This window comes from Megalobrama amblycephala, linkage group LG23, assembly GCF_018812025.1.
Source record: "Megalobrama amblycephala isolate DHTTF-2021 linkage group LG23, ASM1881202v1, whole genome shotgun sequence".
In the NCBI taxonomy this organism is placed as follows: Eukaryota; Metazoa; Chordata; class Actinopteri; order Cypriniformes; family Xenocyprididae; genus Megalobrama; species Megalobrama amblycephala.
The window spans coordinates 11950053-11966065 of NC_063066.1; positions in this window are offsets into that span (position 1 = coordinate 11950053).

Below are 16013 nucleotides of genomic sequence, written 5' to 3' on the forward strand. Positions count from 1 at the left end.
AGCCCTCTTTAAGGCCCTGGCATCCATCCCGATAGCATGACCCAAAGCGGTTCATGTTTTTGTCCTAGAAAGACGGGCTTGCAGATTGCTGAGGAAGGTCTTTCAAAGGAGACATGCTCTTGTCTAAAATCTACTCCTAAGGGTAGAGGTGTTAGGAAAACCCTCTGGTAATAATACCCTTGTTGTTGGATCCACCGAGGATATGCACAGTATCAAAAAGGGCCTCCAAACAGTAGTTGCATATGATATTCAAAATGACAGGGATGTAATACCTGCTGACAGTAGATTAAGAACCAAATACTCCACTCAGACAGCTGGCAGGCATACAGTTGGGCACAAGTCAGTTTTGTACTGAGGAATTCAGTGAAACTCTTTGCAGGGAAATTCAACATAATGTAGTTCAGCTGGCCTAAACACATCTCAGCAAGATCTGTTTGCAAGATTTGTTTGGGCATTTAGATCCATTCTAGTTGATTCTTTCAAAAGGTTTTTCATTGAAGAATGACAGTTATGTGTATATACTACAACAAACAAACAATACATACAAACTGTACATACACATGCTCATATGATACTGCCTGTTCTACAAATGTCAATCTGCTACAAACAGTGTTATGAAGTCATTCTCTCACACTGTAAACCCGAATAAGTTGGCATAAATAGTGCTAAATACTCATAAAAGTTAATTTGACTGAACTAATTTAAGTTTTTCCTAATCAAACCAAATAATTATTTTGAGCATTGTGGTTTACAGTGCAGTTGTTATGGTTTAAATGCAAATGTACTTACAGAACTAATATTTAGGCCAAAATATCATCACCTGCAATCTGAGATTTTCTACAATATCATAATTTATGTGCATAGCTCTGATGGTGCTCAGAAACAAAGCCATGAGATCTTCAAACAAAAGATGGAAAGAGAAAAAGGCGATAAAATATTGAGTGATGGCGATGGTATTTCAGGCAGCAGCAGGCCGCTGTCAACACATGTTTGCCTGGCTTTACATAAATAGGGTAATAAATAGATCGATCACTCGCAGCCTAGCAGATTCATGTCACTTTAAAGCAATTGGACTTAGAGCAGACCCACATAAGGGAATGTTTGTATGTGTGTGTGTGTGCCAGCCCAATTTTCCATACTATTACTACTAAATAAAACACAGAAAAGACAAAGCAAACACTGACAATAAAAACTGAACAATATGTATATATAATTTCATCATGTCCAGTCCAGTCCATAGCACATATACTGTACAAAATAAAAAGTGGTCAAGTGGCCTTACGAAGGAAAGATGTCACATCCATATTTAGACCCCGAGTGACTCCTAACACACAGCTGTTATAAAACACAAATTTGTTGGATAATCCTGCAAAGCCTGGGATGGACAGACCAGAGCATTGCTAGTCCCACCAGTGCTCATAAAATAAATACCAGCAGGAGTGTGATGGCAGTCCATAGTGGACCGCAGTTATATTTAGGTAAGGACATGAAAGAAGCTGATCCCTTAACAAAATAACAGGCAGAGGCGCTAATCTCCAGTCAGGGAGTCAATATTGTTGATGCCTGGTGATGTACGAGTGAGAGGCCACAACCACGGCGGTGAAGACAAGTTCCGGCCAATGCTTTATTTTTTAAATGGAGAGAGTTCTTGTGTTGTCAGGAGGATCTGTCACTCACTTTGAGCCTTTGATAGGCTGTCAATCTGTTTCATAGTGTGTGTGTGCTGTGAAGCCCCTCGGCGCTCTTGATCTTTTAAAGCTCTTCCACTATATGATTTTACAAAACTTGTTTGGCTTCAGCTACAGCTTTAGAGATGATGTAAATAAATAAATAACATTTGACCATTTTCAGAGGGATGGAGAAAGCGGAAATGATCCCCGGGATGAAAATGTAGGTGTGTGTGCGTGTGCGTCTGCGTGTGAAAAAGTATGTTAAGAATGACAATAAGATGTGTGTTAATAAATTACACAAGTAAGCATGAGTGTAGGTTCTTCATGTTGATAAAAGATACACACTGGGCCATGTAATGGTCTAGATATGTTCACAGGATGGATCTCAAACTGTAATGGATGGTGCTTGGGAGAGTGTGGAACAGGAATAGACTCCCTACATTTCCATGTAGATGATCAGTGAGTCAGTCACGGGCACATGAACACACACACTAACCTTACAGTCAAACACTCAGGGATTTTGTTACTCCAGAGACAGGCAGTAGCAAACCATCCATCCAGACGTTCCTCATCAGCTTTTCTGTAGACTTTTACCTTTGAAAACTCAAACTGTGAAACCTTTAATTTTATTGCAACAGAACTGGCAAGGTTAAACAGTGCGGTGATTATACTTGTTGTAATAGTCATGTCTGTTTGTATAAGGCCTGTGAGGATCCAAAGAGCAGTCTAGTGTTATTGAGACACCGGGAAAAGGGTGAGAGCGGCAAGACTTCATGAGGACAGCTCAAATTGAAACCAGATGCAGGTTACATTGAGAAGGGGGCTGGAAGAGAAGAAGCAAGAAGGATGTATGTAAACACATAACATTTAAAAAGAGACCTGCTACTGAGAGAGACAAAAAGGAAAGCTTTCTCTTTAAGCTCAGCAGTTAAAAGAATATTTCACACAAAAATGAATGCTGTTTTGTTTTTCTGTGGAATACGACCAACAAAATTTTACGACCAAAAATATAACAAATAAAAATGACATAATCATATTTTAACTCCTAATTCTGCCTGTTGAATGTTCATGGCTGCTTCAAATACTGTAAGTTGAAAAATATTTAAACAGAAAAGAGAGAGAAAAAAGAACTGGTGTAGCATTTCACACTGATTAATTATCACATAAACCCTTTTTTCTGAAAATGCCTAATTATTAATTTTAGTGGCTTTTGCCCCTAGGTTAGTGAAGTGTGAACAGAAAAGATTATACTGTCCAAACTTTGTGTATGTACGTGTGTGGGAGAGAGATATTTGTAAGAGGTAAGGGGAATGTACCAGCTCAGTTCATACACTAACAAAAGAAACATCAGTGTCCATGAATCTAGCTGGGGATGACGCGTAAAAAGAGTATGGTATTTTAAAAGGGGCATTGATATTATGTGGAGCAGTTCTGTCTCTGTACCTGATAGTGAAGAATAAATATCACACGCTTTCTTTTCTTTCTCCTTTCATTAGGCGACTGGCTATTCTCACAGTGGTGTAAGCAAGAAAATATATCAAATGAGGCTCCACCGAGTTTATAGGATTATATCATTAGTTATATATGAGAGTGTACAAAAGAGTTTTAGGAGTACATGGAGGTTCAATAAAGTGAATTGAAGTGTATAATCATCCAATGTACATGGGTCTGTGCACTATATATAAACCAAGAGCACTGTATAGTGTCAGTTTTCAAATCTACTGTTGAAGAAAGTCACTTTACTTCTCACACCAAGACATAAAATACACTCGCTGTAATAAACATGTCAGCCACTGCAGTAAATTTGAAATGTGTGCTCATTTGTTTCACGTATTCATAACAATATCCTCATTAAAAACATACATTTCATATAGACTTACTATAAGAGGTGTATGGATGGATGAAATACACTGTAGGAATTTTTAAAATTTACCCAACCATTCATTATCATTTAATTTTCCAGAACAGAACACAAGGATTTACTGTAAACCCAAAATAGTTGCAAAACTCAAGAAATTTGAGGTAACCTGTTGCATCAAAATTTTTAAGTAAGCAGAACTGGCAGATTTTTATCTTGTACTCATGCATTTTAATTGCTCTCAACTGGCTCTTTTCCACTGTGTCATACTGCTTGGCTTGGCTCGGTACGGTACAGCTTGGCTCGCTTTACTTTCGGTTTGCTTTTCCATTGCAGTTAGTACCGCTTCAAAGTGGGTGGGATTATAGACTGATCGTTATAGTTGTGCAGCCTATACTGCCATAGATCCGCTCCTCGTATACCAACAAGTCTGCATCTACTGACCCTGAGACAGCCATTTCTTTTTTCAAGTTGCGTATGACCGGTTTTAAAAGCAAGTCGTTTTGGTTTGCTGTCTCATGTTTCAAATCCAATGACGCTGGTAGTGACGATTCTCTCTGACCAATCAGTGATCTGCAGTGTTTACACGTCACATTTAGTATTGGTACAGCTCGCTTGGAACTTCAGCCGAGGTGGTACCATTTAAGCCAACCATACCGTTCTGTACCGAGCCGCCCCATGCAGTGGAAAAGTACCAAAAAGTGAGCCATATTGAGCCGTACCAAACCGTACCATGCAATGGAAAAGTTCAAAACCTGAAATGGTTGAGTAAGCTAATACATTATTAATACACTTTAACTACATTTAACTTAAAATTATCATGTAATCTCAACATAAATATTTTATTAATGGAAACTTAACCAGCTATAACTAGCTAACTGAATAAATGCTAACATTATCATGGCATTACGCTTGCTGAATGAGTTCAGTATTATAAACAATTTAATATTCCTGTTCTCAAACCAAGCCTCATGCTCCACTTGTCACCATGATGGCAACCTTCAATAAATAAATAAATAAATATAAATAAATATAAATACATAACAGAAACTCTTCTAAATTAGAGCAACCAAACTCTAAACGCTACTAAATCGGCCACTTAACATTAATCTTGTGCAAAAAACATCACATAACACTTAATTTTAGCATTTACTCTCCCTTTTCGAGTGCCATGGCAAAGCATGCTGGGAAATAGAAACCCTTGCCCAGTTTCAGTTAAATTTAAGTTCATCTAAATTAAAAGAAAGTGCTCAAATCAAACTCAAATCACTGAAAGAGTTCAGATTACTCAAATCGTGTCAGTTCTGTGAACTCAAAAGAAAAAGAAAGTTCTAAATACTTCAAAAAGTTAATTTGACTGAACTAATTTGCTTAATTTAAATTTTCCCTACTCAAACCAATTAATTAGTTTCATCATTAGCGTTTACATTGTTGAGAAAACTGTAAATTTTACCTCAATTTATATCTTTAATTATGCTGTACACACAAGTTGTCAATAACTATAAATATGAGAAACCAAAATCTACGGCATAAGATTAACACTTTAAGGTCATGACACTTTCCATTACCCTTTTTATAAACAATAACACACATTGTGCATGAGGTTTAACCCCGACTCATTGGTGGTGGCTGAAATGGAAGCACTAAGCCCACCAAGTACACAGCGGCACAAAGAAAAATGCTGCCCACAAATTCCCTGCCTTTATTCTGTCAACCTTCAGCGTAACCCATCTCACCACCTGGGGTCTTTATTGCAGTCACTCACTCATAGTGCCTGTAGCCTTACAGTCGCCGGCACAAGTGTGTGCGTGTGTGTTTCCATGTATAATCCTGACTAATACAGTGCATGCATGGGTGAGGCTTAACAGTCAAAGCATTTTCCTGGAGTGTGTATGTGCTCTACACCTCTACAGCTCATCAGTCACAGATGCAGACAGCAATGCGGCTGCCAAGCTCATCACTGGCGCAAATTTGGCACAGAAACACATGGCAATATTATCCACTCATCAGCTTTCTCAGTGCCCAAGTTACATACCACTCTCCACATACCAACCTATGCCAATTAGAACAGCTATGCTTGCTAGATAAGGAAAAACAAATCCCTGGAGTATAAGTAGCCTATAGATTCCAGAGTTCAGAAGTTTAAATGTATACTGAGAAGCACAATAGATGGCCTTTTTCTACAGCACTCCCACAAACACACTGAAATGACTGATCAAGTGTCAGTCAGAAAGTTAAACAGAGGGGATGTGTGTATTTTGGCGTGTACTTACGATGGGGCCCAATTTCTGAGACCAACAGTGAAAATGCTTCTATTTTGCATAGTTTTTATACAAATTATATTGTTGGTATAATGTTTTAAGTGAAAAGATGAAACTGAAAAAAAAAGAGTATTTGGTATGTCCCTCTGTCCGTCTTTACAAAGGAGTTTACATGGCCAGTGTCACAAATGTCTTTATTTGATTAGTGACAAAAATGTAATAAATTATTCAATAAATTACAAATATATCTAGACTAATATAAGAAATAAATAAAATGTTACTTTTCCATTGTTTTTCTATGTAAATATGCTAGACGGACGTGCATGACCGTTACACTCGCGTCTTTTGCAGTGCCTCACACATGAGCGCCGCGTTTTTAAAGGGTTAGTTCACTCAAAAATGAAAATAATGTAATTTATTACTCACCCTCATGCAAGGAGGCATTATGAATCAGCGTGTCGAATCAGCGGTTCGGAGCGCCAAAGTCACGTGATTTCAGCAGTTTGGCAGTTTGACACGTGATCCGAATCATGATTCGACACGCTGATTCATAACGCTCCGAAGCTTCCTGAAGCAGTGTTTTGAAATCGGCCATCACTAAATAAGTCGTTATTTTGTTTTGTTTTTTTTGGCCAAAAATATTTTTGGCACCCTTAATCTGTGTTCCGAAGATTAACGAAGGTCTTACGGGTGTGGAACGGCATGAGGGTGAGTAATAAATTACATTGTTTTCATTTTTGGCTGAACTAACCCTTTAAGATGCCTTAAAAGAATTTCAACTTTTACATGCAGTGACGCTCATCACTGTCAGTTCTAAAACAGTGGACCAATCAGAAGAACTTGGAGGCGGGGCAAGCGTTGCAAGCTTCTGTTTACAGTAGCAAGTTGGTGTGGGAACTGTTTTGTTTGTTATTGCATCATGTCTCAAAAGCATGTCTCGAGACCCTCGCGTTCTGCGCTGCGCTTTTTAAAAAAACATTCCTGAGCCCAAACTTTGCAAACATGTAAACTAACTCTCATTGGACTATTTGTAGACTGTCTGCTTAATATCTGCTAACACTTTATTTTGATGCTTCCCCAACAGACATTCGACTGACTATAAGTAACTTTGCAACTACATGTCAGCTTATTCTACTAACCCGAACCCCAACACCTAACCCTAACAGTCTACTAATACTCTAATGAGAGTTAGTTGACATGCAGTTGCAAAGTTACTTATAGTTAGAAGAGTGTCTAAAATGGACCAATAAACATGTGGAAAGTGTCTAAAATGGACCAATTTCAATAAAGGTGTTAATTAATTGTTCAAAGATCCCTAATATATATATTGCTATCTAAAATTTCAGATAAAGTTGATTCCAAAAGTCTGAAACCACATATACTGTAATAAAATATAACATTATTGTTTTTTACTACATTTTGATCTAATAAATGCAGCTTTGGTGAACAGACACTTCTTTAAAACTTTTGAACAGTATATGTGGTCTCAGACTTTTGGAATCAACTGTATGTCTGAAATTTTAGAGAGTAAGTAAGAGTCTGGGATGGCACACCAAGATTGAATAAATACAGTCAGTGTGTAAATGCTCCATTGCAAGTGTGTGATGTAATGACAGATATCTGCGATGGCTTTGACCCTGTGGGAAGACAAAGATCCACAAGATCAACATCTAACCACATGTTTTCATCCCCTCACTATTTCAGTCATGTAATATAATGGATTCTTCCTTTCATGTCACACCTTTCCAAAAGAAATATGTTTTTTCAGATGTTCATCAATGTGGGCTTTTAAACAGTGGGTGCGGAGTGACAGGTTTTTGCTGAGAAAAACCTATAAATATGATCATGTACGGATTTACATTGGTCTTCTCCATTAGTAATTCCACGTCTGTCCAAACACTAACTCTGGCTCTTGTATAAGTCTGAGAAGAGCTTACCTTCCTCCCCTTTTTTTTCAGGAAATTGCCAAAGAGTTTCTAAAAGCAGTCTTTCGGTCTTGTTGCTTTGAGATTTAATCCTCTCTAACACACAAACAGATTTCTGTATTTCCCCGAACACCCGCTAGGTAGTCGTGACAACCTCAGAGGCCTCACAAAGCCGAGCATGCGTGTGACCTGTCCAGTTCTGTCCGACTAGAGGGAGGTTTTATTAATCTCAGTTGGCGCACTGCCTTTGTGTGCAGGGGTCACCTGCCTGACCACAGGAGACACAGATGCCCACCACAATGCTAATCCACTCCCTCGCCTGACTTCCATATTGGCCGGAGTCAAGGGGGCAGGCTTCCAGCATGACGGCTCTAATTGGCTTCCTTAAGGCCACCAATGGAGACATCCATTTGGTAGCGGTGGCTTGGGGCAGGAGGTGCTTGTGAATTTGTGGGTGAACACACAGGATTATGGGATGAAAAATGGCCCAAGAGCTGAAGACTAGAAGAACAACGATGAGCTTCGCAGCTGATTGAGTATACACAGAGATTTTGAGCATCTAGCTCAGAGAATTAGTTTTGGTCTGTAGCCCTTTGGATTTTAGTCTTTATTGACGTCAATGGATTTTTTTTTTTTTTTGGATGCAGTGTCTTGTCTATTAGTTGTTTCTAACACACATACACACAGTAGTAATGGAGCAATGCATCTCCAGTGACATCCACACCTTGAATCCATATAGCCAAGCCAATTCCATATTTTGAGTTTTCCATGGAATTGGGTTAAGAGAGCTCAACATTGTCATTTACCATAAAGCCCCTATTTGCCAGTGGTGCCATTAAATCATTCAAGTCTATTATCTAGTAAACAATGTAGTTTACCAGCATTAATTCCTCCAAACTTATAAATAATGGATGGAGTTCAGAGTGTACAGGGAGTATTACATGAGGGCTACTGGTAATGCCAACCTAATGACTTCACTTATGTGAGTTTAATATCTGTAAGACTTTGCGAATCTTGGCAGACTAAACAGAAAATTTTGGAAGTGGTACTGGTGATGGCTCTAAAGTTGTTGTAAGGATGAAGAATAGAGGAATGTCTGTGCTGCTGCTCTTTTTCTTTCTCCCTCTCTCTCGTACTGATAAGAGGGGCCACATTCCAAGATTTGACCCCACCTAAGACTGTCCAGCACTGGAATATCAATGGAATACACACACACACACAGCCCCTTTGACACCCGCACTAACACACTAATCACAGAGACACAGATAAGAGCGTTTTTCTCTGTCTGTGGTTCACTCTTTGTTCCTCTATCTTTTCATTTTTATTATTATTTTTTTAAAATTTATTTACCTAATTTAAACTGTTTGCCCAGAAATCATTCTAATATGCTCAAGAAACATTTCTGATTATTGTCAATGTTGAAAATAGTTGTGCTGCTTATTTGTGGAAACCGTGATACTTTTTTGTTATCAGGATTCATTGAATAGAAAGTTCAAAACAGCATTTATTTGAAATAGTTTTTTTTTAAAGTCTTTACTGTCACTTTTTATCAATATAAAATGTCCTTGCTGAATAAAACATTCAAAATTAAAAATCTTTTTTTTTTTTTCCTGGAAAAACAATAGATCCTATAAAAAACTAATGTAAAGAGATTTACAAAATAATTAAAGAATTTTACATTGCATAAATTGGATTTGTGACCACCATAAACATTTGTCTGAGGTATTTGCTGGGTGTGAGAGGTCTTGTGTTTGACATCAACGCGTGTGGACAGGTTTTGATAAGACTACAGATGTACTGCCTCACCTCTGCTAACCGGACAGGGTCTAAACTGTTTGGCGGCTGACCGATGACATCGTTATCACCGCACGACAAGCTTTCTGTCAGGTCTTAGTGTGATTGAATGAAACAGACAGATTCCAGGTTTGTTTTCCAAATATGCCATCAAGCTGACAGCTAACACACACACACACACACACACACACACACTTTTCACTTCCTTACAAAATGTTCAACTTTCTGGACTCTTAAAGAGAGCTACATACAAATAAAACAAATTCTTTATCATTATAATCAACACAGAGATACTGAATTACTAAACCATCCACTGACAGCTAAGGTCACTATCACTGTCTCACAACTAGGTATGCGTGTCTTTTGCAAACTGTATAAATCAAACCAGCTATCTGGTTCTGGAACATACCACATGGAGCCCAGTGGGTCATTTATCTGTCTGTTTCTATGAAGTCAACCAATAGTCTCTTACTATCAAGTGCTCCAATACCATCTATTCTACCATCTAGTCTCCTCATGTCCTATTGGTTAGTTTGGATAAACACTCACTCCTTTCACTTAAAGTCCCACCCACTGGACAGATTTTTTAAAATGTTTTTGAAAGAAGGCTCTTATGCTCACCAGGCTACATTTATTTAGTTAAAAATACAATAAAAACAGTAATATTGTGAAATTAAAGCTATTTTGAGATGTAATTTATTCTTGTGATGCTAAAGCTGAATTTTCAGCAGCCATTATTTCATGATGAGTTCACGCCATAATTACCATAAATAAAGCTCCATATGCTATGGAATCGCTCTCACGGTACTTAAACGTCACAAACCGATCGGTCTGCACAGCTTCAAGGCAAACATTCTTTAATGAATAAGAAGAAAAAAAAAAAAGCATTTAGCAGGCCGATTTGATAAAGATATCTTTCATAACATTATAAATGTCTTTACTGTCACTTTCGATGAATTAAGTGTGTCCTTGCTGAATAAAAATATGAATCTTTTCATTAAAAAAAATGTACTGACCCCAAAACTTTTAACCGATATATCAGTGCATCAAGCATTGGATAAAGCAAAGTGATCCACAGTAGTGCAGTGTGTCAAACAAGCTGCCATTGACCTCGAGGGTGCCTGACTCAGAGCAGAAGGGGAAAGATAAGATTATGGGGAGTAATTCCAAAGTTCACACCAGACAAAGTGTGTCTTAGGCTGTAAGTGCAGTAGGTGCTTAATAGGATTTTACTGTACGACCGGCCACTGAATATCAACTTCATTTGATAGATGTGCGTTAGATTAGCAGTATAACATGGAGGCAGATAAATGGAACATATCAAAGCATTTGATACAATAACTATCAACAGAAATGACTAACAACAATAAAATGATAATCAGATGTTGTTTTAAGAAGGAGACTGGGGAGAAAGTTTTCAGCGGAACCATGTACCGCTTAATTAATGGTGAGGAACATGGGATGCTAAATTATGGTCACAAAAGCAAAGCAAAATCTTCAATGAACAGATGTAGTTGTTCTAGTCATGTGCAGTGCTCAACAATCACAACAAGAAGTTAAAATAGCCTTCTATTTCTGTACAACTAGCAGGAAATAATGGTCTTAGGTCAGTCCCTAGTGGTCAGGTGTGCTCTTTACAACTGACCACTAACAGGGCTGGTTCATGTACGTAATATACCATCAGCCAAATGGCAAACTACAGAATTATTTAATTCATTAAGACTTATCTTATAAAAATATGTATACAGCTTAATCTTTATAATAAAAGTAAATAATAATTTTTAACAACAATAACAAATCTTAAGTGTTAAACTTAACTGCTCTATCATTTTCTTGAAAGTACTTAAAAAACATTTAGTTACTAATATGATGAAAGTGCTTTAGTCAATGAATCAGAATCATATAAAATGCAGTTTTATCAATACAATGGATCATTTAACTGTAATGTATTTTCGGTTACTAACAGAGGTTTGGTATAGTCATGATTAAAATGTTGAATATTTGTAGGCTACTTCAGTTGTGAAACAATTATTCAAATTATTTTTATTAGGCTGACCAATATTACCATATAACAGTCGAAATGAAAAAGAAAGAGAAGGAGAGTCTCATAATAAACTAATATGAATCTCAGAAACCATTTGAAGCTTTCTTCACTTTAGGGCCCCCTCTTGAGGTCATTGTTTGCAAGAACATGGGAAGAAAAAATACCTGTCTAAAGAGAATGTATCAAATGGGAAATATTTGGAATAATAAATAGGAAATAATATTAAATGTCAAGATGAACAAATTTGGCAACGGTTAACTCTGAGCATCCTCGTAATGAATCAGTATTACCTCATATATACCCTTGTTCGAGACCATCCAAGTGACAATCCTATTACGACATACTCTTCCTGGACAGCCTGAGATGGAAATAAACACTTTGCTCATGTTTATTTAAGCACTTGGCGGTGTTTGCTAAAGGCAAAAAAGAGAAAGGAAAAGAGGCAAATATCCTTTCCCCCCAGTTTTTGTTTCTTTCATTCTCCTTCGCTCCTCCCAGTAGTAATGTGTGCCAGAAAGTCTTGGTAAATATCCCATCTAAGCATTTTTGTACCAATAGCCTGTGACTCGGTTCTTTTCTCTCTCCCTGTGGCTTTTCAGTATTTGGTCCCCATGCAGTTTATTTGATGCTGACTTTCTCCTGCAAGTGACAGACCAAGCCATTCACAAACTCTCAACAGGATAATTCATTTCAGCAAGCAAAGATACCAACTGCTAATACTAAAGGAAGTGTAGTAGTCGTCATTCACAAGGGTGTGGTGCACAAACCAAAACTGCACTAACCAGCTTCATGATGCACTTCATGGGCAAAAGTGCTAAAACACCATTTTTGGTATGCTGTGATTTAGCTACATCAAGAACACAGGTGTTTCTGAGCCGAATTTCATGAAGTTTCAGCCATAGTGAGGGGATGTGTCTGCCATATGGCTAAACACATTGGATTTTGCGTAATGAAAAAGGAAAATAAAATATTCAGACAAGCCAATGAACTGTTTTCACATCATCATGAATGAGCTAGTTAATGTTAAGATACTCAAAAAGAGTAAACAAAGCACATACTCTCAGCAAAAGAATTGGAGAAAACAAGTGATCATATTTTAAAGGCAAAATCCAGGCGTATTCAAGAGGAGCACTTATTTATTTATTTGTTGAGTTACGACACATCTTGGGGCCATCAATCACAATGTGCTGTGCACTCACTAACAGAACACAGAGATTTCTGCAGACTTGGTATGTAGACTTGGGCCTGCTATTATAGTCACAATGTGTGATGTAAATCTGTTTAATATAGAAAAAAGTAAAGGGGAAAAGACAAAGAAAGAGCAAAACCTCAGGGTGATGTTACTTAGAAGTCAAAAGTTCATGGATGCGATATTTCAATATTTAACTTCATATAAAAGATGACGTGCTTCACAAAAGAAGAAGAAGAAAATGTTATGGCATTTTTGGTGTATAACAGAGAAAATCATTTTAGAAAACAATTTAGTTAGTAGGTAATTCATTTCAACAGGCCTAAGAATAACCTGTTTGGGAAATGAAATCCTGTCATTTTTCAGTAGCATTTTGCTAACTGTTTTATTATGTTAAATGTATGTATTTATGATAGCCTAATTATTACACTTATGTTAAATATGAGTGTTTATTATTGTAGATGAATAATTAACATGAGCACAGTTAATATAGACTATCTCTGAAATGTCGGAAATTAACTTTTCCAATAATTGTCACAATGGATTTGATTTTCAGGACTTTTTTATTCTGATGAGGAGCACTGTAAAAAAAAAAAAAGATTTATCACATTTTTTCTTTTGTCAAATCAACTTCAATAATTAATGTGGTTCAGATAACATAATATTTTGAGTTTCGGTTGATTAAACCAATCGCCTTCACTGTATTAATTCATTTCTTTTATTATTATTATTTTAATGAACTCAAAATTTTAAGGCAACCAGGTAACTAAGCATCATTCTACTGTCAACTTCTTCCAATTAATTAATTCATAATAAACATATTCGCAATCTGAAATGCTATTATGCTATTATGAACTCATATTTTATACAAAACGACAACAACCTCTCATACATCAGTCTATGTTCAAGTAATAATATATATATATTTTTAAGTTTTTAGGTAATTTTAGGTGAAAGCACCCATTAGATTGTTATCTAAACAGCTAAAATTACATACACTTATGATCAGATTCTTCTTCTTCTTCTTGGAGGCTAGATGATGTGCTTCTCTTACACATCTCCTCATGTGTAAGTATCTGCTACGGATGGCAAAGCCCTCCTGCTTGTTTTTCAACGATTAGCTGTTCATCAGAATTACCAGCTCAAATCCAGCAGTTTCACTTCCCGCATTAAAGGGGATGAATATTGATCTGCTAAAGAGGATTTATTTATTTTCATGCTCTATCCAAAGATCAACTGCTACCAGCTTTCGGGGGATCTGCGCGGCTCTTGCGCGGTAAAGCTACTGCACACATGACTTTGGACTTGACATTTGGGTGCTGGAAGGAAACCAAACAGTAAATTCACTGCAATAATCCCAGATAAATGGACTGATCACTGCAGAAGCTTAGATAGTTAAGTGGCCTACACTTAAGTCCAAAGACGATGAGAAAAGACTCGACGCAGAGCGATGAGGAGGAAATTCGTGTGATTCGGGAAGCTGCGCAACGGATGCTGTGCTTTAATAGCCTATAAGTTCAAATCAGCCGGTGCTTTACTGACACCTGTCCGTTAAGCTGGAACTAAGTGACTATTAAGAATTATTTCACAGAGCAACATGTGATTAAACACAGAAAAGATCCATTATAAGCCTATAAAAACAGACAATTTTTGTAAAAAAAACCCAACAAAACAAAACAGTTTTTCTAAATGTAAGCTATCTATCTATCTATCTATCTATCTATCTATCTATCTATCTATCTATCTATCTATCTATCTATCTATCTATCTATCTATCTATCTATCTATCTATCTATCTATCTATCTATCCAATGATTTATTTATTTTAACAAAATATGGCATTAATGCAGACTACCGCACTTGTTAATCTGGTCACAATTTTAATGTGGCAATTACGCGGTACTTCCTGCGCGATATGTGTTTTGTTATGTGCTTAATTAATTATGATGTTCTGGAGAGCACTTCTGTCCGATGTTTCCTCAAATGATTAAAGCTGCTAGGTTAGCGTGTGATCATTTCTCCAGCAGAGGGCACATTACGCCTTCTGAAAACGGTCTCGAACAGCTATACCCTGCGTATTTTCATCTTAGAATAGAGCTGATCAAAAATCAGCCTATTTGACTGTCTGTAATTCACAGTCTGATACCAAGTGATCAGTTACTTTGACAAGTGTAATACTGTTCGGAGTAAACCAAGAATTGAACTAACGTTATGCATTGAAGGATAACAAGAGGTTTATGATTTTATAGGTACTGCATTATTATTATACTATTTTTTTTTTTTTTAGTGCACTAGCCTATATGTCATTTTTACACTCCTCATGATTTATAGAATGTTCACAAAGATATTTTTTGCAAATGTAATTTTTTTTTCTCTAAGTGCACATTGAAAAAATATGACAACAAATAGTTACATGCTCAGCATTTTGAGCTGATATAAACCTGACAACTTAAGTTTATATTTAGATGTGCATTTAAAAACCTGAAATATTGTGACATTCTTGGTTATGTTAATTTATTACATATATACATTTATTCAAATACATTTAGAAAATTGGTTTTTAAACTAAAGGTTTTCAAACTGTTATTGTTCAGTTTAAATATACATTTCTCATTAAAATATGAAAAGTGTAATAAAAATAAATAAATAATAAACTGCATTTTTTATGGTCCACTCTAGAATTTTGCAATACAAAATATCTCCGTTCACAGAACCTTAACTATATTTCTGGGAACAGATATTTTGAGAACTGAATTATTTTCATCCTAAAACATCTTGGCTCACTGTCCTACAATAAATCTTAATATTGTGTGCCACTGCACTCTGTCTGAAAGCCAGAAATGTGTCAGTGGCTGTTGTAGAGTATAAGCATGACCTGGAAAAGGCTTTGGTTATTCCCTATTTATGTCTCCCTGCAGCCAGAGCTACCAATTTTAACAAATAATTTAGACAGAAGCCACCAAGCTGGCTTGTGAATAACAACAATCATTGCAAATTAACGCAGAACTGCAAAATACATTCTCAGAATCAATTAATAAAAGCATCTAAAGGAGAGTCGAGCCTAATGTTTACAAATGAGGAAGGTGGTGGTCTTGCCGTCTAGGCAAACAATGACACAACATTCCAACTCTTGAAACAATGAACAGCTCAAATCTCACCCACACCCTAAAGCTGGGCTTGCCAAGTGTCTGCAAGTCCATTAGGGGTAATTATGGACAATCAGACAGGTAAGCTGTAGACAATGTAAGCTTAAGGGTACCTAAAGCCACCGA